Here is a 23,686-nt window from a genome sequence, read left to right as displayed (position 1 = left end):
AGAAAACTGAATGTACTGTGAAGATACATCTGTGCCACAAAATGAAAACTTTCCTCAGCTTGCTTTCTGCAAGCTTAAATTTTTCCATATGAATTGTACAAAGGATAGTTGTAGCAACTCAATGTAATTTGTCTCTTCTTTTCAAAAAAATGAGTCATGAATTGTAAAGAAGGAATCATGCATTACATTTTTAGAAATATTTTTGATATTACTGCTATTTAGTATTTTTCCTTGCTAAATGCCTGTGTAATAAGATTGTAAATTATAATCTAGGCTAAGTGAAATTACAGCTGTAGACTAAACAGAATTTTCAGTTACTACAGAATGCAGATTCTTCATTACCTAAAGATGGTCTTTCAGAAGAAACACAGCTTTTTGATGGTTACTAGCTTTTCCTTAATTTCCAGATATCTTGGAAAGTTTTCTAGTACCTGATCCCAAAGTTTAGAAAACAGTATACAATCTCTGAAACTATCGTGAGGAGGTCCTAAAAAGGATGAGATTAAAAAATAAATGGTGCTCTTCACCCTTCACATTTCCTTTTATACCCTCAAGTATGTACTTGGCTCTTTTTTTCAAATGTTTCTCCAGTGGTGTTCATTTTAAGTCTTGTAAACTGAGACAGCCACAGAATCTTTTCCTTTCACCACCTGTAGTTTAAGGAATAATGAAAAATAACTGAAGAGGAAAAACTGATAGAGCTCTGTGAAGCTATTTTGCAACTGTTGAGCATTGCTCCATCAATGAGAGTGTCAATATCCTGGATGATGTTAGAGAGAGTTATAATTAAAGTCACAGTCAGGATCCTTAATGCCAGTGTTAAGGAATGAGTGAGAATAGGTACTAGCTGCCTTGAGGTGCAAAGTAAAGCATTGTGTTGTGATAATTGTGCACAGCTTTCATAGCTCTTTCCTCTCTGAAAATAATGCCATATAAACACATTTGGAAAGCTACGTGAAAGTGTGATTGCAAAAATAATAGTTAACTTCTGTTTAGCAAAATTGGTGATATCAGCAATAACTCAGGATCTTGACTTCACCTGGACTACAAGAGTAAATGCATTCGGAAAATCACCAGAATTATGCTTAATAATTGCTCATTGCTATGTCTTCTTTATTAGTGGAGCCCACAACTAGGGAGATTAAAGCCAAAAGAGTGATGTTAATTATGTTGTAGGCACAGGGTAGTGGGTTTGATAAGCTTAGTTTTACTCTAAAGAGCTCATACTCTAAGAAACGTTTACAGGAATCTCTTAGAAAAATGTTCCTTTCTAATAACCACTAAGGTGTAAGGGTAACTATGCCCATGAGACACCTACATAGATAATATTTAATTAGATTTAGTAGCCATTTTTCTAGTGAATTGAAATCAATGTATGCCATCTTTATTTTTCTTGAAATAATTAGTGCTTTGTTTATACAGCTTTTCTGTAAATACCAGTTTATAAACGAGACAAAAGTTGGATGTAGCATTCAAGCTCTGTCTGGACGTGACAGGAACTATTTTCCAAAGGTCTCAAAAGTTTTCAAAGAATCTTTTGATTGAACAACGCCAAAATATTTTCAGGACTTATCATTGTACAGATTTCTGCCTACTAGGACCAAACTGAATCAAAACAGTACTGTTTGGTTTTTGAAGGCTGATATAATAGAGTTGTCAAAAATGGAAATAGAACAGGCATCTGGGAATGTGATTGCATCTGGACTTGCTTTTTTTTAAAGATGCTGGAAATGAAAAGTTGAGTCCAATGAATGGGAAAATTCTCAGTAACTTCTGTAAGTTTTGAATGAAGATCTAGATTCAAGTTTACTTTTCTGTAGACACAATAACATTTTCACTGCATTAAAAAAAATATCCTTAGTAGGCCATGGTAATATATTTACGCTTTGAACAAGGAAATAAAATGCCATTTCTTGAAACTTAGCTGTGCTCAGTGTGTGTTTCAGCTTTCCTCAGGTTTATAACAGTGGGTTCCTAAAAAAAAAAAAAAAAAAAAAAGGAGCCAGCTGGGCATATTAGAAGAATTACAGAATTACAGGGAAAGTCGCACTGAGGAATCTGCTGGGCAAAGAACTTTGCTTCTCTTCCACTTGTCTGCATCTTCATTCTTTGATTTAAACTAACAGGTGAACTAGCCCTAACATATTAATATAATCATTGGGATAAATAACAGAAAAACACAAAATAAGCTCTGCCCTTTCAGGAAAAAAATAATATATTGAAATACTTCATGTTGCACTGATTTTTTGAAAGCAGCACACTATACATGCTGTGTTTTATACTTAAAAGTTAGAAGAGAACAGTGAAAGGGGAGTAAAGCTTTAAAAGCTGTTTGAGTGACGGGCTAAATTTTGAGTTCTATGACATTGTTTTTGTAATTATATAAAAGATTTATTATAAAAGTAAATGGTATATAACCTTTGCTCAAAATGACATAGGCACTAATCCCTATGAGTTAGGTGCCCTTGTAGTGCTGGTGATGTGTTGTTCAGATTTGACAGGGTTGTCTGCTACACCCATGTTACTTTCTCTTTGCTGAAGTCTGTGCCAACTCTGGATGCTTTCGTGGCTTTTTTTTTTTTTTAACAGACTTCCTAAATAAATGGAAATGATGTTAGAAAACTTTAAGTGAAACTTAAGGGTATCTTCTTGTTGTGATAGCTGTGCCATAGCTGTAGCTGAACATCAAATCATCTCCTGGATTGCTTGTTTAGAAGAAGGGAACGTGCCTTTACATTTGCTGTTTCTCTGTTTAAATGTCATGTGTAGTGTCTCAGAGTTCAGGAAAAAAATATTTTTTGGACACTAATTCTGTAGATATTTTTTCAGAGAGGTTGCTCAGAGTGTGCAGAAGGTTATTAAGAATGTCTTGTAAAACTCTTTTTCTTACTGGTTCAGCTTTGTTTGCAGCACGTTTCTCTCTAATCACCTAGGTGAGTTCCAACTGCCCCAGACCCTGGAGTTTTTATTCTTCCAAAGTTAACTTCTGTTTATGTTGCTCCCACAAGCAAATCTGCAGTCCTGCTGCAGACTGACTCCTGTTTTCTATTAATTTAGTCAGTCCTTTCACTGACCTTCTAGATAAATGTCAGGCAATGCTCTTCTTGTGCTGGATTGCTTGCTTGTTCCCTTTTACTTAAGGAGACTTCCTTGTTCAGTTTTATAGTTTACTCCTTTTGATCAGTTTTCGTATTTTAATTAGTGAGTGAATTGCTCTTAACACATTGCTTCTGGCACTTGGCTACTTTGTGCCATTACTAATGGGTCTGTGAAAATACTGATTTTAATTTCCACTGTAAAACCAAAAGAGTTGTTAAAAAAAAAAGAAAAAGTCAAAAGATATTTGTTGATTTCATCTTTTTGAAGGAAGGCCATGAGATAAGGCACTTAATTTAATATGAAGTGTTCCATTTAACTTGAAAAGCAAATAAAATGGGTCTTGATTTGCCAGCCTTCTAGAGGAAGAGAAGGTTATAATTCTTTGGTCTAACAGCTAAAGCAGTCACATTATTTCTGGGAAACTCAGGTACCAAAATATTTTGTTGAGTTAAATGTTTTAAAGACTGTTCTAAAACAACACCGTCAGTCCTGTCTATTGGAAATGCTACTCTTTGAATGGGCCATAGCATGTGTATAGAGTAAAAGGGGGAACTTAAGTGAGATGAATAGAAATGTAATAGAGACAATTTTGGCTCATATTGCCTCAGATATTTTTAGATAGTGTGTATATGTAAGCATACATATATATATATCTGTGTACATACATAGATAAAGACATATGCACTTACAGTTACTTCTATGTTGCATGATAAGTAACATTTTATGACGATTCATGTGAAAGAAGAGAAGGAAAATCAAGTCCCCCTCTTCTGAAGTCAGAATTGCTGACAGCTTGGGAATGCTACTCAAAGTCTTTCCAAGGTGGGAGATGTAGGAGCTGACATCTGCACTCATACTGAGTGCTTTGATAAAGAACCTTTTGTAAAAGTGAGAGAACCATTCTTATGCTTTTTAAAGTCAGGGGGGAAAAAAAAACGCATTTTCAAATAAAGCCATGTCAATACTGCTGCACTGGAACATATCCTCAGTTACTTGGAAGGAACAAGAAGAGCTGCCACATTCTTTGTCTTTCATTTATTTATTTATTTAAATTTCATCTTAATCATTTTCCCTATTGCTTATTTTGGGAGTCATTTGCTGACCAGTCTTTACACACTCTATTTGTCCTCACCCACTACACTTGAGTTCCCACTGTTTCATCCTATTGTAACCACTCCTGTCTGAGTTTTTAAAGATCTTTTCTGATGGGAAAATCTTAGGTCCCTTGTTTTCTTTCCACTTTTCCTGATCTCCACTGTTTCTGTCTTTTAAGTTTCTTACTTTTAAGCATCCCTCCTGTAAATCTTCCTTCTGATTTGTTTTCAGAGGTTTCATCATCTTCTCTATCTTTAAAACTAAGAGAGTTATTTAGTAACTGCTCTTTGTACCTTCTTCTAGGTTTAAAATGATTTCCTGAAACATGGGACTAATTGCTTGCTTTCAATGTACCCGAACTAGAATGTTTCCTTTAACTGCAAGGTATTACAAATGAGCACTAACACTAGAAAATGAGTCATTAATTTTGCCATTATCATACTACTCTTTCAAATTTTTCTCTTTAGACACAGAATCTTTAGACTTGTGTGTATGAATATTGCAAGTGCCTCACATATAGTGAGAACTAACAGAATGGCATTAGTAGTTTGTAGTCACTGAACCTGTGCAGTTCAGTGTAATTTACCACTGTTGTTATATAATACCATTGAGTAGACTGGGAAATCTAGGAAGCAGAGTTTGCAGTAACATCTGGAAATATTACCCAACTTACATTACTTCTGTGAGCATGTGTTCATATAACTTCTGTGACAAGTAGTTCCAAAAAAGTACTGTACTGCCTAACAGTACCGGGTGATGGTTTGCTGACTAACAGGTGAATTTAAGAGAAATCTAACTGCCCTGCTATCTTTCTGGAGAAGAAATTGCCTTGATATTAGTTTTGCAAACACCATGAAAACAGAATATGCTCTGAATGAAATTACTACAGCAATTCATGACTCAATTTTGCTTTTGAGGCAATGAACTACAGCAGCAGCACTGCAAGGTTACCAGAGGCACAATGCCTGATAAATTTCCAAGAAAATCAGACTGGAGATGTATGCTCTGAGGATGGTGCTCTGAAATTTGAAAGGTCTTGATTCAGTTTCTGGCTCTGCTACCGATTTACTCTAGTCATATCACTCGCATCTTGCTGTGCCTCAGTTCTCCATCTGTAAAAAAGAGATAACTTTTTCCAGCTTCGAGAAGGGTTTGTGAAAATCAGTTCATTAATGTTTGAAAGGTGCAGTGCTGGAGAGAGTATCACTGTCTAACAGGTTGGAATTACAGCCTCAGAAGTACCTCCTGAAGCTTGAGAAGGGGATGAAATTTTTGGGAAAAAATGCCCTGTTTTCTCTTTCCCATGTTGGTGAGAATATCTGCAGTCTTTCCACCTCAGAGAGAGCATAGGCTGGGGAGTACTTACAGTGAAGGGAATTGTCAGAACATTTACTTGAAGACTAGATATGAAAGGAATAATCTTTCCCATTTTCTTAGTCTTGATTCTATGAAGCTTATGCTCTGATTTTGCTATTGAGACTTTTTGATATACAGAAATAAATGACTGTTGGAAGTTTATCTGCTATCCCTCATCTCCCCCCCATTTGTTTATCCCTGGAAGAATGCAGCAAATGTTGCATTAACAAACAAACAAATGAAAAAAATTCGCTTCCCTAGCACTATTTAAATAATTTTTAAATGACAGCATTTTTAGGAACTGTAAAACTGTGGAGAACAACAAGATTAATTAAATTAATATTATCTGGGCATGATGGCTCTAATATACCATATGCCCTGTTTTACATGCATAAATGACTAAGCAAAATATTACATCTATTATCTGTTTTTATGTTCCAAAGACGAATTTCCAAATCCCCCTTCTCTGTTTTAGTCCTCTGCCCTCAAAAGCAGATAAAAATACTTGATGTAATTTATCAGAAAAATCCATCCAGATGGAGTGTGAGGGATTGTAGGTCATGGACATTTGTGGTGCTTTATGACAGTGATTTTATACAAAGTAGTAATCAAAAAAATTCTGACTTGTATTTGTCCAAAAAATGCCAGTGAGCAATGAGGTCTTTCAGTGCAGTATTTTTTCAAACTTCCCACTTAAACCATGCAAAAAATGCCACGTAACTGTAGAGATGAACATGAATAGATTTTGACCAAAGCGTTAATTAGTTTGAAGAGAAAATTACTAGTAGAATGCCAGCACATGTGTTTTCAATGTTAGCTAGCAACTTCTCTGGAAATATTCCCTATTTTCCCTTCTAAAAGAAGTCCCCAGATACCCATTTTTCAAAATGTATGGATTTTGCATCTGTGGTTCCAAGAGAAATTACTTTAAGGAAATATAGTAAGAAGAAAATTCATTATTATAGTTCTTAAATTCCTTGCTTTCTCTAAAAAATCTTCATAAACTATTATATAAAGAGTCATGTGCGAAGGTTGGAGAACATCTCCTGTCTATTTCATTAATCACCTAGAGGAATAAATTCTCCCAGAACATCAGTCTCCAGACCTTGAAAATGCAGTTCTGCATATAATTCTTAACTCCCCATTCATTAATAAAATATCAGTGTCTGCTGCTCATATTAAATGACAAGATAAATATCTATCAGCTACATTTCTTCCTCCTTTTTTCCCTTAACTTTAACTTTTCTCTAAAATGGTTTAATTAAAATCAATGGGAATAGTTGCAGAATGAGGTGCAATTCAATGTGATGTGAGAACTGGAGTTGATATAATAAGGGATAAAGGGATATCATAAGAACAAGCAACTTTTCTGTCCACCAGTGCACCAGAAAGCAAAAAGGCTGAAGAGCCGTACTGTGTTCCCCTTGCTTCTCTCTTCTGTAGCCACTAATCAATCTTTGTAAAAGTAAACATAATGAAATCATGTTGGAAATAATGCAGTATGGGATCCTTTCTCTGCAGCCTGGCTTCTTTTCAACACATAATTTGGCCACTTCCTATTGGGTGGGAGACAGGCAAGAACTCCATGTTTTCTTAGGAAAACAGAACAAAGACCCTGATGTTATATTTCTTCAGTTGACTTTTGTGTTGTGTATGTATTTCTCTGTTTTTATAACCGTTGCTAGTTACACTCTTTAAAGTAAAAAAGAAGTAAAGTTTAGTCAAAAAAAAAAAAAAAGCTGTTACCAAGTTCTTACACAAACTACGTTAGACAATGAGGAAATGGCGTTTCTTAGATATAAAAATGGAATGTATTTGACATATATACATGTATATGTTACAGATATATAACTCCACAGAAAATATCAATTATTTGTTCACAGATGAAAGTTCAATATGAAACTCTAACATGGTGTCATAAAGCCTCCTCACTGGGGAAAATTGGTTTCATTTAGGTTCCAGGCAGAGGCATACACATGGGACCAGAACCACTGCCTAGAGAAGAGCAGGAGGAGCAGCCCCCCAGGAACTGTGAGAGCTATACTGAGAGCACAGTATGCAGCTCATCCAGTAACAGAGGACCTTGGCATCTATGAAGCCTACAGCATAGTCTTATAAAAAGGATGCCAGTTCTTGCTCTCAGCCAAGTGCTAAAATGAAATCCTTGTCAACAAAAGCATCACCTTATTATACAAAGGTAACAGAAATGTGTTAAATAGATCATGCCCATAAAGTGTCTTAAGTATTCATATGTTGCTCAGTTATCTATCTCTCTGTGCACCTGGGTCTCAAAGATGCAGTCAGAATTTATTTAACTCTAAACAAGTATCTAGCTAGTGCCCCAGTACCTGGAGATCATAAACAAGGCATATACTGCATATCTTTCCTGCTGTTCCATCTAATTTAGTAAAAATATTTGGAGAAGGTTAACTAGCTTGGGCCTTAGACAAGTCACAGCTAGAGTAGGGGCCTGTGGTGATAATCTTTCTCCTTACTTCCTCCTCAAATTCAACAGACCTGCTATTTGCATACTCAGTTTGGCTTGGCATTTTCTTCCATCAGACGTTTTGATCTGAAGTCCCCATGGAAAAGCTTTAAATGAAATGTAAAGGACTGGACACTACAAATCTTCTAAATGGAAAGTGTAATTGTAGCTAGATAAGAAAGAGGAAAAGAGAGTGTAATTCATTAGCTTAACAGGTTATGATGCCTACATGTGTTTTGAATATACAACCCAATGACTTGTGCCTGTCATTTTATTTATTTATTTTTCCTTAGGCACAATAGCTATATTTTTCTTTTGTCAATAGATGACCTTTACTTAATAGACATTGCTCTATTTCCTGTGTCTTTAAAGAGTCTCCAACTTAACCATTTACATACAGACCTGCAAAATAAAGAAGATAAAAAAAAAAAAAAAGACAAATCAATCTTTCTTCTCTAAACCTTGATCAGTTGCTCTTGCATTTTGACAAATGAAGCTTCTACTGAACTTGGATGTATGTTGGTTGAACGTGTCCTAAATGGTAAAGATGTAGAAAACTAGGGAAGCAGATGTGCCTACTGAAAGGTTCCTGCTCACTCACTTTTGTCAGTTAAAAGTAACATCCGTTAATGTTCATTTACATTAATATTAGCCTACCTAAGTGGACTGTTTGGGAATAATATGTTGGAGTGTACAAGTCTGAAAGTGAGCTATTGTGTTTCACTGATGATCTGTGAAGAATTATGTCGAGTATTTAGATTAGCTCACTTGCCTAGAAGTCCGCTTGAAGTTCTAAACCCACCTTTTCTTCATTTTTAATTCATTATAATGGCTTAATCCATCTACTTGAGATTTCAATAAATGAGCTTCTCAAGCATCTATTTTGAGACCATGTCATTTATTATTTACATGTTCCCTATTGAACAAGTTATAAGCAAAGTATTTTTTCCAGTTCAATTTTTTTTATATTAATGAGTTATCACTTAGAGATTTTTTAAAAGTTACTCATGCAAATGTGGTTGTTTCTACTTTTTTTCACCATTAGTTTTTTTTTTTTTCTAAAATATAATATAATAGAAACTGTCATTCCTTTCCACTGAAACATTTTCCAGAGGATAAAATTCATTTCATCCACCTAAAAAATGTGTAATATAACATTTCAAACTTCTGACAGTTTGGAAATTTATCCACAATACATTATAAACGTCATTTTGCTCTGTGAATAACATCCCAGCACATTCACCTTCAGTTATAACCTTCGCCTGGCAGGAATACATAGCATCAATCCCTAAGGAGAAAGATGACTCCACAAAATAGGGTCTGAGGGCAGAGGATGGGTATCTTCCCGAAGGTTAACCACAAACAGAAACCCTAGGGGAACCCATTCTAGATATGTGTGCTGTTGGTGTGGCACTGAACTTGATGGACAGTTTTCACAGAAAACCACATTAAAGATGGGGAGGGGAAACCACTGCTGAAAACAATGGTCTTTCACTGGTAATCTGATGCAGATATGACAGAAGCAAGTTACTGTGTGAGCAAAGAGGCACAGAGATATCTGTTCCAGGCTGGACTCCTGTGTTGCTGTGCCTTTATGGGAGCTGCTGGTGGGGGATTCTGGTGGTGCAGGGTCTGTTACCCTATGAGGTGGGTGTGGGGATTATCTGGGCAAGGATTTGTTCAGGCTGCTCAGGGAGGTGTGGCACTAAGTTTTGGTGAATATATCTCTGTCTCTGTCACACTTTGCTAGAGCTGGACAATGTAAGTGCAACTGCTGGTTTCTGGGTGATCTCTATGCCACTGAGGAGGAAGGAGTAGAGCTTTTTGCTGTTTTTAAGGCCCACACAACAAATGAAGTTCTGTGACAACATCTGTTAACAGGTATGTCAAAAACAGTATTAACCTTGTAATAGAGTGAAAGAAATAAAAATCCCTGGTAGCAAGAGAAAAGAAGAAATGTGCATTGACTTCAATGGCTTACCAAACACAAGTGGGGCTAAAACAAGTAAGAGTGGTCAGACATAAAGTGGATACTCTGATGAACACCTGTTCCTCAGGTTAAGTGATCCCATTTACTAAAGAGAAGTAGTTTTCTTCATGTATTCACTTCATAGAAAGGTTTATTTACAAAAAGACCTTCTTCATGTTTATGATATAAATAATTGCTAAAAATGCTCAATCACTTATTATATAAGGAATAGATGATACTAAATATAGCTGTACAGTTTAATGTTTATATAATTACCCATCTAATACTTCTGTGTATTTAAGTAATTCTTTCCTCAAAGGGCTTATAAAACATCAATCTGTGAGATCCACGTGAATTTTCTTTGGAATATTTACGAAGTGGTTATTGCAAAACAGTAGGACTTCTAACTGGGTCAGCTGCCTAAGAAAGTCATGGGGAGAGTTTCAGATATTAGGAATTTATGCTAAGTCAATATAGCATCTTGATACTCTAGAAAAGAACAGAATTTGTTTATTTTCTACAAAGTAATGTGTTTCTTTGTTATAAACAGTCTGTCAAATCTGGACCTTCCTCAGTCATTCCCAGAAGTTATGCAACTCCTAGAAGAGGAGGAGTTGCAGGGTTAGACATGTTTTGATACAATGTAAAAAGTAATAAAATTTGCTGAAAAGAATAGGAACTTGGTCAGAAAGTCAGGAGCATAGAAAAGATAAATTCCCACCTGTATGAGTTGACAGTGAAGAGGGCATTACTTAACAGAGTTCAGGGAACACAAGGGCAACACTTACCCTTTGCTGTGAGCAGCCATGCAAATAAACAACTTTTGTTTCCATCCATGGAAGCGGGCTTCTTTTTTTACAGACTTCATGGGTATTCATCTCTGTCTATGACTCATTCATTATAGATATATAAAAAGCTTTAATCATCTAGTGAGGAAAACAAAGTAATGCTGTGTAATTTAAGTGACCAGTCACACATCACAAAAAAGGCAAAGTAAATAGCCAACTTTTTTTTTCTCCTCCCATTTATAGATCACATTTTTAAAACCATGAACCAAACACTTCTGGAAGAAGGAAACAAACTAAAAACAAAATGCAGATCCATCGGTGCATGAATTAAGAATGGCAAACTGTGCAAAATATTTTGGAATTTTTATGCAAAATTATTCTGGAACAAATAAAGGTCCCCCTAGCAAGTTAAGATGCAAACTGTAAAGTTCCTGAGAGTACACATCCAACTATGTACTAAGTGCTAGCAGACGAAACTAATTTGACTACAGCAATGGGAGGTGCAGTTAGTTAATTAATTAATTAAACTTCTTGCTGTTACATTTGCTAACTAAAGAAGATGATCAGCTAAACACACCAATTCTTCCCAGTGTTTTTGGTTTGGAATTTGAGATATCTGGGTTCTTGTATTGGAGCAACTCCATTCCAAACATTTCCTTGCCTCCTTACAAGGTGAATTATATCCATACTGAAGGGATTGAAGTCAACTGAGGACAAACTGTGAAACCTGATGTCCTATGATTCACAAGAATTTGTATTAAATTACTTAAAATCTACTGAATAGAATTCTAATCTCTTTGTCCATACTTGCTAACTCAAGAAATGAAGATAATAATAAGACTTCGAGGGCTTAAGAAATCGTACTTCCATGATGCATGGGACTTGGTGCTGGAAAAGGTCTTCTCTCACTGTGTCATTGTGCAGTCACTACACAGTGGGACCTTAGTTTTCTTTTTGACAAGAAAGCAGTAGCCCTATCATTAGGTCAAAACGTTATGCATCTATTTTACCCCAGCAAAACTTGACCCAATTTTAAGATAAAATAACTCTGACAGGTACTCACTACTAGCTACTAATTACAGTTAGTACATGTTACTAAAAGGAATTTGTGATTGAGTATCATACTGTTTCAGTTGTTGCATGATGCCTACAACAGAACAAATTTGTACAAAACTATCACAGCTGAGCTAATTGCCTAGATCACAGCCAATAAAAACTTCTGCTTCTACAGCCTGAACTGTATTTAGCCATTACACCATGGGTATTTGAAAGTGAGGTGCTCCTGCTTCATAGGATTGTGACTGGAGGCTTATGTTTAGCTGTGTCAATATAAGTCAGTCTTACAGCCAGAATGAACTGCAAAATTCTTCAGATAAACTGCAATGCAGTAATTAAACTCATCTGCCTGAAGCTTAAAGCTGATAGTTTGAGATTTATGCACCTGCAGTGAATTCCTCACAGAATTTCTCTCTCAGTGCTCTGTTATACTCATGGCAGGATCAGATGTAACATGATAGAATGATTTCTGCCTGGTATTATAAGATCTGTTGTTACACAGAGCAAGTGTATGTTGGGGGCGGGGGGGGGAGGGGGGAGTACCTTTGCTTTTGTTTGTTTGCTTATTTGATTGTTTTGTTTTTTTTGACAGCTGCTAGATACACTGCAATTCTTCATATGGAAAAGTTTCTTAGACACTTGCCTTTGGCTGAGCAGCAAAGAAAAGAACCTTAAAGACAAAGCAGGAAAATGTTAAAATGTTATCCAGGAAAGGAAAAAGGGAACAAACCAACAAACCAAAAATGGTTACAACCTGCATACTAATACTGAATAGGATTTTCTTTTTGTTCTAAAAATAAAATGAAAATTTGGTGAAAGGAAATTTTCTGTAGCTGTTATGAAACATATTAACCTGAATTTTCCAGGAAAGTGTTCTACCTTCCTTGCAGTAAATGTATCTGAAAAGTGGCTTATTGTTTGAAGCGGTGTTCAGCTCTTCCCAATGAAACTTGAGTCTCTTGTCAGATGTGCTGGATATAAAAGTTATAAAATTAAAAAGGGAAAGGTTGACAGTCATTCTAAATTTCTTCAGGCTCACTTTGATCAGTATGAATGTTAAAGCTATGAGCCTTATGCTCTGTAACATAGAGTCAAATTTATCAGGCATAAAGCGTCAAGGTCTATAAGTTCATAAGGGCAGATCGTAGTTTACTGTAAACAAAGATCTAAGAGACATAAGCAAGACCAATATTATTTCTGGGATATGATTAAGTGCCTAGAGCACATTCTACAAGAATATTTAATGAAATCTATTTTCTCCTCCAAAGAATTATGCATATCCATATTTTAGATGTAAACCAATCTTTTATTGGTAAGTCCCAACTATGTTTTCCTGCACTGCAGTTTTGAATACGTTTTGCCTTGCAAAAACAGAGTCCCTGAAACTATAATGTATCTGCAGTTACAGAGACAGATGCTAATAGTAAGGGGGATACTGATTAAATTGTATTATACTGACAACACTAAAAATGTGGTAGAGAGAAATTATTTTGGGAGAAAAATCAATAAAATCACTTACCAAATGGAAAACCAGCAACAAAAGAAGTCTTGTGAAATGATAAGGTAGTTTTATATAGATTTATCGCTACCAATTACACAAAAAGCTTTAATTTAGATAGTCAAATATATTCTCTGTCAGATAATGTTAGAATAAGGGAGAATGCCTTTAAACTGAAAGAGGGGAGTTGTAGATTAGAACTTTGGAAGAAATTCTTCCCTCAGAGAGTGGTGGAGCACTGGAACAGGTTGCCCAGATATGGATGCCCCATCCCTGGAAGTGTTCAAGGCCAGGTTGGATAGGGCTCTGAGCAACCTGGTCTAGTGGGAGGTGTCCCTGTCCACGGCAGGGCGTGGGAACTAGATAACCCTTAAGGTCCTTTCCAACCCAAACCATTCTACCATCTTATGATTCTATCATTTGTGCATACAGAAAGATCTGATGGTTCAGGAATGCAAAAAGGAAGACATCACTTTCTCATTCAACTGTCAGAGCACTGCTCATCGTGTCCTCAGTTTTATCTGATTCTCTAAACTCAAGGATAAGTCAGGTAATTCATTTTATAAGGCTTTCAGATTGTTTGCTTTTATGTAGAGACCCTATAAAGCATTTATATGGAGGATTATCTTGTGAGAAGTTATCTTATGAAAACACCCAGAGTATCATCCCTCAGACATAAAACCTCCAAAAGAAATTTGATTTTCTGTCTGCTGAAGAATCTCTGAGTTCATTTCTGATCTGATTAACAGAACAAAATGTTGAAACAAAAGTCAGGATTTCTCGCTGAATTACATGCAGAATGAGGCAGGAACCCCTCCTGATCATATTAGTATGTATGAGAACAAAGCTGTCAAAAAGAGAAAAAAAGGCCTAAGAAACATATCATGCCACAGCTACAGCTCTTCAGAGACCTCAGCATTTCTGGTAACTTGATTAAATTTCAAAGGCATTTTATATATTTAAAAAGTATATTTTAATAACAATATTTTAATTATTATTAATAATTCCACCTTGGAATGAAAACCTGTTTGAGGTTTGTCCAGAGAGGTTGTGGAGTCTCTTTCTCTGGAGATATTTAAAATCTGCCTGGATGCCATCCTGTGCAATGTGCTCTAGGTGATCCTGCTTGGCAGGGGAGTTGGACTAGATGATCTTCAGAGGCCCCTTCCAACCTCAACTATTCTGTGATTCTGTTTTCAAAATCTTGAAAGCAATGGGTGAGGTAAATACAGACCTGTTGCTTACCAAATCCCACAGTAAAAGAACTAAGGAGTAAGCAATATAATTGTTACAAAACTTACTTAATATAGCTAATATAAAGCAAGGTGTTTTTTCATGGTGAATAATGAACTTCCAGAATTTTTTGACCTGGGGGGAAAAAAAAGGCTGGAAAATGTTATTAGAGTTTCAAAAAGTATTAGGCAGATGGATCATAACCAATATTGAAGGGAATAGGCAGGAATGCATCCTCTGATATCCCTAATAAAACACTTGTGAATGCTGGAGGAGTACAAGAGCAATGGACCATGGGTAGTAGCTGGGGTGTTATCTTTCAGTTTTGTAAAGGACAAGCAGAAAAAGAAATTATATGACTCAGATGCCAGAAATTTACCAATGTTGTTTAAATATCTCAAGTTCTTAATCTATGATTCCATGTAGTATTTCAGTAGTTGGGCTGCTGAACAACAGTGTTTTTTTGTTTCTTTTTTTTTTTTTAATTTCCTCTAAAAATGCTTCTTTTCATAGTATATCATAATGGATAAACAAGGCTCACAAGATTGTTGACAATACTGGAAGTGGCTGGCTCTATTTCTGATAGAAAAGTAGAGGCTGAACCCCTCTCATGGAATGCTCTTCATCATGCTGAGTATTGGTGGCCGCTATAATCCGTATTACTTAGAAGAACTATCAAATCAGGAAAAAAAACATTCTTATAAGGAACTACAAAGAAGTTGCAAGGTAGGACTCTCTAGTGTGTTTTGCACAGCAAGACCAGTCTTAGTTGAAGAAATGAGAGAAACCACGCATGTTAAATCCAGGAAGGGTCAAGAAGAAGGATGCGAGCACTGATATGAACCAACACTCAGTGGCGTACACAGACCAAGAGGAGTCTTATACAGTGGAATTCAGGCATTATGAATATTGGATGATGAGGTATTATAGATTTGTTACCTCTATATATTAAAGAGATCTAACAGAAACTCTTAATTAAAACTTATTTTTGTTCTCTTTGCTTTCCTTCCAGCATTCACAAGCCTGTGCTTTATAGCTCTTCCAGACATTTCACAAGAGTTTCCACGTGGTAAAGGTGGGGTTTCCTCTAAGCAGTAATAAAGGAACCTTAAAACAGGATGATCCTTTCCCTGCGCAAAGGTCTATTACAGAGAAGGCACGTGAATATGCTTCACTGCAGGCCTTTGAACGGTGATGAAACAATTTTACAGTTATTGCTATGGTTTCACAGAAGCTCTTGCTACTGTAGACACAGAAATTTCTCTTTCACCTGAGTTTGAAAAGAGGATGTCAAGGAATTCATCTCTTTAGCTGTAAATGCACATCCATATTACTGCCAAAACAGTCCTTTGGGTTTCCAGGGATGCCAGACATTAGATGTAGCCCAAAGCCAGAGACGCTGCTGACCTCAGGAGTGCTGCCCCCTGTCTCTGCAGTGCTCCACGAGTTTCTCTTCATTTTGGCATTTGAAGGTCTGCGGAAGAATTGAATTTGGAGAGGTGAGGAGGTCAGTCCCAATGGCATTACTGAAAAAGGAATACAGGTTGAAAGCATTAAAGGCACAGGGAAGAAAGCCAAGAATCAACATGTTAGATGATATCTGCTCCTTTTCTAGGCTACAAGCAGAAAATTCATTGCTTTTGATGTAAAATCCACCTGCAGAAACTGAAGAGAGATTTTTCTTTAAGGAAAATAGCAAACCCTGCCTCCTATCTCTGTTGTTGTGACATACACCCAGATTAGATCAACGGGAGCCGTATAGTTGCAATGGAATAATTAGGTTTTTTGCAGGTATTGAAATGAGTCTGAATTTTCTCTACAGATTTTTCTTTTGTTATCATTGCAGACTTTTTTTTTTTTAAATGAAAACAGCATTATTTAAAGTATTTTTGTCTTTTCCCTTTAACCTTACATTCTTCACAATTTTTTTGTTTGTTTGTTTTCCTACAGATGGGGATTTCATTATTAAAGATTAGGATGAAGCAGCAGTAACACAGAAATTAAGAAACAATGATAATGTTGCTGTAAAACTGCCTTTAGTGTTACAAATAAAGAATAAGAGAAATAGCAAAAGATAGGCAGATCTATCCCAATTATCATTTATTTCCTGTATTCTATTTACTGTTAAGAGCTCTTTCAAAGCAATGGTAAAATGATTAACATATTTCCACTTCTTACTAAAAAATTATTTATTTATTTATTTAGTAGCAAGATGAAGACTCTTTTGATCTATTCATGGCTAGTGTTAAAACTGGCAAAGATACTTACTGTGGAAAAAGTTTTATGATAATTATATCACAGAATAATAATAATAAAAAAAAATCTCGTACACACTTTTGCACAGAAGCAGAAATATGTATGTTCATATCAAATCTCTCTTAAACATGCTGCTCTGAAAATAAAACGTTACCCATGTTCCAGTCTAATGCCTGTTTAATGCACAGAATGCATCCAAGCCTATTCAGGCAAGAGTTTATAATATGCTGCACTGAAAAATACAATGCTAACAAAATTATATCTGGGAGGCTATTGACTTTTCTTCATTATCCAGGTTTTAATTGACCAAATATAAAAGCTGGCCAAGAACCCCATTTCATACAATTCAGTTGTGCCTGACACTGGTCTCTGTGAGAAAAAACCTGGATCCAAACAGCCCAAACCTGCCAGCTCCTATTTGTCGTTTTTTAAATCAGAAAACATTACTTCTGAAATCATATAAGTCAAACAGTTGCATAGTCAAATGATTTATTCCACTTACTCTGTCACTGAACTGTCATTTCTATTCAAATGCAAAAGAAATTAAGTCTCTTCCTTTAGTAGCACTTCTGTGTTTATTTTTCCTGGTAAAAATAGGTGTTACTTTTAATTCAGGTTGTTTAAAACTTTCAGACAGTAGTTGTGATTAAAAGTTTCCCTGCTAGACTGATTTTACCTTCATTACCTGGTATTCTTTCCCATGAAAGAAACAATATCATCTGGTTTTACTTCACTGTATATGTATTGAATAGATTTTTCTTTGTTTGTTTTTTTTTTTTTTTGTCCCCCACCCCTCCAAAAAAAAAAACCAAACACAGAGCACACCTATGTATTATAGAAGCATGTGTGACAGCTTGAAAATTGTTCTTAGGGCTGCTTCTGGACCAGACTTCGAAGAGTTCCTAACATAAGTGACATCTGTTCACTGAATAGAGTCACTTGCTGGTTAATTTTCATTTACATCTTCCTTTAAATGGCTGCTCGCCAGTCCTCTGTTCACAATCCACATTTTTTTGATCTGTCTCCTGCATGTCTGGCTCTGTTGCTGCCTTTACATCCTTGATGGCTGCACCTTTTCCAGCTCCAGACACCACAGCACTCTCTCTGGGGAGAGGAACCTGTGAATGTCAGCTTGTTTCTTCAACTCTAGAGAAGTTGAGGGGGGAGTTTCCTGGCATCAAAATATTCGGTCATACATACAACTTGATGAGAAGGAACTATGACAGGAAGGAAAGAAAAGGAAGCAAGCAAGCAAGCAAGCAAGCCTGGCCCTAGCCTGCAGCCCAGCCTCTCTCGTCTGGATGAGAAGAATCCAAGGGTCTCCTTTGCATAACAAGCAGCTAATGATGTGTGTCTTGCTGTTTCTTTTCATGCCTTGGTATATGTACATTATCACTCAGAAGTGAAAGTGATGTCAAAGGACAACAGTCCAGGAGTTTCCATACCATCATCTTAATATAAGACCAGTAAATTGCAAAGGAGAAGAAAAACAGAGAAATTACAGATGCGTAAAATATAATAGGAAAGGTTTTAAACAACTGCTTTTGAATGAGTGGACAAAATGCTTAACGGTAAGCAGAACATTTTGCATTTATTTCAGGAATATTTGGCAATAAAACGTAACACAGGCAAAATGAAATGCTGATGGTTGTTCTACTCTGTGAAATTTTCATCTTAAAGATCTTGGTAATATTTTTGAGAGGAACATAAAGGATTTTCCCAAAACTGTGTGCTTGTTTGGTAACCCAACTCTTCCCAGAGACAGTGTTCTGCTTTCATTTGATGATTTATGACAACTTCTCTGCACATGATTTTGAGTAAATCACTAGCCAGCACTATGATATACTGCAGTGTCATATGCCCAAGAGGCAGAGAAGACAGGAGACTATGAAATATCAGTGCATATTGATAATTGGATATTGAAAATTAAAGGGATATGCATTGTTTGGGGTTCTTCAGGAAAAATTTGCATCCCAGAGAATGTGTGATATTGCCTGTCACTGTCCCTCCTTCAACAATGCCAAGAGGATTAGGAAGCACTGGAGAAAGAATATACCTGATTGATAGAAACCTTTTTGAAACTGTATCAAAAGGAGGAATCTTTTGATGCTAATCTTGTCAGTGAACCTATCTTTATCTTCTGTACTAAAAAGAAAACAAAAAGCTGAAAAATGTCTACATAAATCAGAACTACTTCTTTAGAGTAGTTTAAGATGAGGCTTTTCAAGTTTCACTCTTATGGATTCATCAGGAAATTCAAGGCAAATAAGAACATTCTTAACCAAAATTTGGCACACCAAAATTTATCCCTTAGAGAAAGACATTTCTCATGTGAACAGATCTCGAAAATCCTCTTTGAGATCCATGAGCCAGACTTTTTACTTCCACAAGAAGGTCTGGTTTTAAGTTATGGCTGAAGTTAAGGAAAGGTTTTACTGGTGTGGATTTACCAATGCAACTTCATGTTTACCTTGGGTATTTTTTTTTCTTTTTTTCCTCTTTCTCCTTTTTTTTTTTTTTTTTAGTCCACATATCCTAACTTTCAGCTGATTAAAATATAAAGAAGACATATGACACAGAAAATTTTGTTTCTCAGAGAATTGATTTCAGATTGTGGAAACTGCAGATGAAAATCCCTGTCACCAAACCTGTGTGAAAGGAAATTCAGGCATCAAAATCCAAAGCAGAGTTGTCCACACTCATGTTAATTGATCTCTCATTATGGATCTGAAGATGTAAAATATATTTTCTACTTCTAGTCAAGGAAATTCCATGTTAAATCTGCTGAAGTAGCAACTTGAAAAGTGGGGTTTCTGAATGACCACATGGTATGGACGGAGGCAGGACCCAAAGCTAATTCCAAAACCTTGGAAGAATCCAAAAGGTAACATGACTGCACTATAGTGCTTTCACTAAATAGCTACCGTGAGAAGCTTACAGTCCTAACCTGGCTGTGGTGTAACAAGCCAAATAGATAACCAAAGAGAAAGAAAGGTACTGATAACATTACTGGGAAAATTATTCCATAGACTTCTTGTGTAGTAATTAAAAAAACTAACAATTCCCTATCTCAATTGCCATTCCTTCAGAAGGAAGATATCAACATTGCATGTTATTTACATTTTATATGAACTACCGTAGTTGTAATTACTATACTGGTGATCTAGAAAGTACTGCAATTGTTAATCAGTGACCACTTTCTTTTTCACCATCTCAACTTTGAAGTTGTTTTACATATGTGACATCTGTCTCCCAGCTGCTTTCTTAGAGAAGTCATTAAGATTTGCCACTGACTTCAGGGGCTAAGAGCTGGCTTTTACTTCATTTAAAGCTCTGTATACAGCTGTAATATTCTTTCTTATGGTTACTACAGTGAATTATAAATAGTTGAAGTTTCTAATCTGGGAAAGAAGTGTTATTGGGGAACAAAATCTGTGGATTTTGAGCAGATGAGCAAAAAATACAGCACGCAAAGAGCAGAGTGAAAAGTTTACTTCTCTGAAGAAATTTTATTTAATTCAAATACTCTGAAGTTTACAAAAAGAGAATGTAAAGGATTGTGTCTATAACTGCAGCTTCCAGAGCAGACCAGTGCTCCAACCGTTCCTTCTCTTTTCTCTAGGGGAAGAATGGCTGTTAGTAGCCCTTAACAGCAGGCTGTCAAATGGCTCCTTTGTCAGGGACAAAGAATGTAAGCAAATAGGAAAGAATTCTGCCCCTGCCCCCTGCTGGCAATACTTCCAGCTTCTTGAAACCTGTTCTTTACCTTAAAACCTAGTAGTGGTCTTCAAGGTGAATCTAGTTATTGCCCTGAAATATGGGTCCCCATTAAGTCAATGAATTAGCCTAATTTGCAGCTGCAAAAATTGTACCAAATGTATTTAGACAAAGTTATTCAAGGAAGAAAACTTTGCAAAAAATATTAGGTCTTTTGCTGTTGTTGTTACTATTTTAGCGGATGACATTGAGCAGTAGCAGATATCATATGGGCCTGTCAAAAGAGAGGGGGAAGAAGGGTTATGGCAGTAGCTTGGCACCAAAGTATGAATTATGAGTTACAGAGAAAAATATATGAGCTTTCAATTGTTTTCTGCTGGTAACTCAACATTTTCTACGGAATGAAAAAACTGTTTTCTGAGTCATTCTAACAAGAATGTTTACTGTTACAGAGTCATTGCATGATTTGAAAATGAATAGCCAGGAACTTTTCCCTGTGATTAGTTGTGAATATGAAGGATAAAAAGAAATTGTCTTGGAACTACTTCAAATATAAGCTGTCACCACCACAATGATGAGAGTCAAGTTCCCATTTCTGAAGGTTATATAACAGTTGCAAATGTGTTTTCATTTTGTCTTGTTATAGGAAAAGGCCTTCTGGGACCAAGGCATTCATTCTCATTCTTTCTGGTTAAGTTACTACACGCAGCTGAAAGAAAGAGCAAGGAAATGGATTTTGATAGCAAAGAATATCTTTGGGGATTCTGCTCCAATCACATTTGTAGGCTGCTAATACAATGTTAATTGCTTAACTTCCTACCTGAAATCTTTATAAATTCCACCTCTTGCCTTGACTGTTATCAAGCAGTAATGAGCTGATCCAGAGCTCTCTGAAGTCACCAAAAAAATAAAAATAAAAATCAGTAATGAGGTGATTACCTCTGGGAGAATAATTTGTGGGCTGCAAATTGAATGGGAAGTGACAGTTGCAAGTATTTGAGTTGGGTCGTATAGTCATTATTGAGCGTGCTTGTCACGTTGTTTGTTTCCATTCTGTTATTGTGCTGTAGTGTAAATATCCATGAAAACAATGGCAAATTTCAGATTGTTATTAGTCTAATAAGTGATTGAAACACAGCTTCTGCAAGCATTCTTGCCATCTCTCATTTCCTAAAATACAAGAAGAAAACAAGAAGAAAGGCAAGTATACTTGTCTTGCAGATTTGTTTACAAGTTAGAATTTCAGTATCTGTGGAATCCAATTGCAGTGCTCCATTGTTTGCTGACAGTGTTTTCTTATCAAGCCAAGCCAGTTGAATTATTAGCGACAGGCATGGCAGGGCCCTGTGGACCAGGAAATTGATGCCAGCTAGTATTAGCAGTGCTACCTATGAGGAGAGTTTACTGACAAATTCAACAATGAAGAAAAAGAGAGCAAAATGAAAAAAATAATCTAAAACTAAGAACTGCATTAAAACGTTGTAGTGAAACTAAGAATAATGAGCAATGACCTGTGGAAAGCTAGGGTTAGTTACAGCAGATTTTCATATTTGTGTCAGATCAGGCTGGTTTCATGTTATTTTAAATATATATAAAACACATGCTGTATCACAAAACACTGTCTTTCATGTACTGTAACTATGTGTTGTGACCATCTGAATTAGCCTAGGTGAAGAGACCAACATAGCTTAGTGAAATTTTGAACCACTATTAATATATACTGAAATTGTTAGGAAACAATGACACAAATTCATGGGATCTGGGGGGTATCATACTTCTGGAAAGTCACACTTTGGCAAAGATTCCAAGGAGGAAAAAGTGATGACAGAAATCGTTTTTTTTTTTTTTTTTTGTCTTTTTATTATAATTATTTCTTTCTAAGCCAAGCAGCTAAGTATCATTGCACAAGAAAAGATAGCTGAAAAAAAAATCAGGTTTCAGCCAGCTCTATGAAGAACAAAGCCAGCATAATGTAGCCAGTTAGAGAACAGACTAGAACATTCCCCAGAATTAGGAAGGGAACCACAGATAAATAAAAATGCTGACAAAGGGACACTTGTACATTGCTGTAGAAATCAAAACAAGTCAAGAAATGAAGACCTCCTACAGTGCTTGCCCATCATGTTATACTTGTAGTGTTACAAAAGACTATGCTTATCATTTGCCTGTACTAGGAAGAATCCACATTTTAAACACATCCAAGTAACAGTTTTAAATTTGGTGTGTAATGTCTGCTTTTTCTCTCTATCTGACAGGTAAAGGAAATCATTTTATATAACAAACATTCTCATTCTCCTTTACTTGTTATTTTAACTATCCCCCTTCAGCAAATTCCTGTCAATTTATCTTTGAATGATGAATGATAATCGGTTGACAATGCTAAAAAAAAAAAAAAAAAAGGTAATTAGGTCACCATCTGTCTCAGTGTTGGACCACTCCAACCAGGTCTCTACATTGCAATGAGGGATAGCCCAAAGCAATGTGATTGCAAGACAGATCTTATACTTAGCTTTGGGCCCAGCATTGTGTCCCTCATCTTTTCTTCAGCAACATGGGCATAGCCTAGGAATCACCGCATGCTGACTGCATGCTGAATGAATACCATGCGGACCTGAAAAGGAGCTGAGACATCATAACAAAGCTATTTGATAAGGTCCAGTAGCAGTGACTATATCCTATGTCCTTTAGCTGAGGAATTGAGGCACAGCAGAGCTAGCACATGGTTGGTTGTTCTGTGGCAGAAACTGGGATGTATTTTCAGGTAGGGGAAGGGATGGACAGAATTGGACAAGACAAAAACAGAGTCATTGGAGAGTTCTGCTTGATAGGACTTTATGCTTCCAAAGCAGTTGACACTAAAAGCTAATCTTAGGCATGTTTTACAGTACATTTGAAAAATATGTAGGTTGTTGCTTTTAGAGGAATTCATGGTGTTCTCAGGAGAGCTAATGATGAGAGACAAAACACATTGTCCTTAATTTTGATTGTATTCCATCACTCAAAATCTGAGGTCATATTCATTTTTACTATGAATTGATGGTAAAGGAATGTCTAAATTCTTGCCAGAAAAAACCAGCCAAGGACCAAGAGTAAAAATATGGAATATCATCTGTTTTCAGAAATCCCATGACATT

General features: G+C 36.1%; 1 protein-coding gene across 2 annotated transcripts in view; it reads left to right on the top strand.

Moving 5' to 3' along the window:
* The window catches only part of LOC308193061 (uncharacterized protein), a 101,820-nt gene that overhangs the window by 75,220 nt on the left and 2,914 nt on the right, over positions 1 to 23,686 (top strand). Inside the window, exons 1-5 of one of the 2 annotated variants that reach the window (XR_013949339.1) lie at positions 11,654 to 12,324; positions 13,117 to 13,160; positions 13,779 to 13,896; positions 15,093 to 15,500; positions 15,592 to 19,719. The gene's annotated coding sequence lies outside the window, so the exon portion shown is untranslated. Of the gene's footprint in view, positions 9,917 to 11,653; positions 12,325 to 13,116; positions 13,161 to 13,778; positions 13,897 to 15,092; positions 15,501 to 15,591; positions 19,720 to 23,686 lie in introns of those variants that run through there. The other variant, XR_013949338.1, reaches the window with a different exon arrangement.

The sequence above is a fragment of the Anser brachyrhynchus genome (assembly GCF_964034855.1).
Source record: "Anser brachyrhynchus genome assembly, chromosome: 3".
NCBI classification, from domain to species: domain Eukaryota; kingdom Metazoa; phylum Chordata; class Aves; order Anseriformes; family Anatidae; genus Anser; species Anser brachyrhynchus.
This window is presented reverse-complemented; position numbering and strand designations above follow the sequence as displayed.